The sequence below is a fragment of the Neodiprion virginianus genome, chromosome 4, assembly GCF_021901495.1.
Source record: "Neodiprion virginianus isolate iyNeoVirg1 chromosome 4, iyNeoVirg1.1, whole genome shotgun sequence".
Taxonomy (NCBI): domain Eukaryota; kingdom Metazoa; phylum Arthropoda; class Insecta; order Hymenoptera; family Diprionidae; genus Neodiprion; species Neodiprion virginianus.
In genome coordinates this window covers 3423652-3425397 of record NC_060880.1, presented here as the reverse complement: position 1 = coordinate 3425397, position 1746 = coordinate 3423652, and positions in this window count along the sequence as shown.

Here is a 1746-nt window from a genome sequence, read left to right as displayed (position 1 = left end):
AACGAGAACAGACAGATTACAAAATCGATCGAAATCAGGAGCGTCAAATTATGTAGTCTTACAGATTGTATTTGATAAAAAAAAACGGGCATCAAAATTCAGCGTGTAATTTAAAAGCTGTAGACAATTTTTCTTTTTCCTATTTTTTTTCTTTCTTTCTTTTTTTTTCCTTTTTTTTTCTTTTGTTGTTAACCTTAGTTCGAATTTTTTTTTTTTTTTTGTTTTTTTTTTATTAACGAGAATATCATTTCATTTAAAGAATTTTGAGTAAAGCCAAAAAGTCAGTCTTCGAATGAGTAACCTAATTGATTGATATTTAATATATCGCAGCCCTGTATAGTTCATCTTAGAGGGTTTAATTAGGCACGGGCTTTGATGGTATTTGAATTTTATTTTGGCTCGATTGCTTAAACACAGGCACAGCCAGCACGCCTCTATAACTTAAATATGAATCACATACATTAATAATACTACCGCTTAAAGTGATCGGATAACTCTGTGCCGAACTTTTCATATAATTTTAACACTTCAAGCGCTGCAGGAAAGAACTTTTGTGGACTAGCAGAATACAAAGGATCAACGAGACAGTTTTTAATCAAAAGAAAAAAAATAAAAAGAGAAAAGATGAAAAAATAACGAAAAAGTCTTTTTGAAATTTATTCGCATATCGATTCGTGTGTCACTGATATATTTATTTCGATCTTTATGATTTTTAATAAACACGTAAACTTTAAATTCTCTTTCCTGCTGCTTTTCACACATATTTTTACAACAGATTTTAATATAAATATATATATATAGGTGTATACTGCTAATTGATCTATAACGGGCATTCCACATAAATGCTGTAAATTGAAGCGCTCAATTTATACCCATTTACTGTACTTATAAGAACCGGAAGTTGCGAAGTGTTTTTTCTTTTACACGTTTCACGCGTTAAAAAATAAATAAAATATAACGAAAAAAAAACAACGTTTTTGGTGATTTTTTTTCCCCTCACGACTTCGTGCAGAAGAAGACTGCGGACGTGTAACGTGAGGGGAGAATTTTCTTTATTTTATAATTTTTTTTTCAAGGAAAATAGTCGTAGTGGAAATGTGAGTCAAGTCAAGTGTAAAACTCCACGCATATAGGTATTTATGTATGGTACGTATTGTACGATCTTGGCATGGGGTCTCGGTATTTCCGCGTCTCTTCAATCGCGGGGGAGTAGAATATATTTAAGTGACTTGTAAACTGACGAAAATGTACATGCGTATAGTATGCGGAGAACGGCATAATATGTCAGCATTCATACGTTGTGTTGAAATTAATTATGCGCATATGGAAATGATTTCGGACACGTGAAAAATGTTTTATTTAAGAAAATTTCGTTCAACTATTGATAATTAATTTTATCGTGGATACATATACGTTATGTGTGTATGTATTTGTCTTGTTTTGAGTTTCAAATGTTCCTGCATTATAAATTTTCAATACTTATTTATCATCGTTATCATTATTATAATTATTATCTTTATTACATGTTAATAGGTGAGAAGTTAAAGCTCCGTTATTTAAATCCAAGGGATGGAACGAGAGAGACAAGGAAATAAGAAATAAAAAATTATCAATAATAAAACGGGGGAAAAAACAAAAAGAAAAGAAGCCTTGTAGATTTCTACGTGATAATAATAAACTTGTCGGTGTCGGTAAACTGCGTATACATAAATCGTAAAGGTGTGATTTTATATTCAGCGATAACTA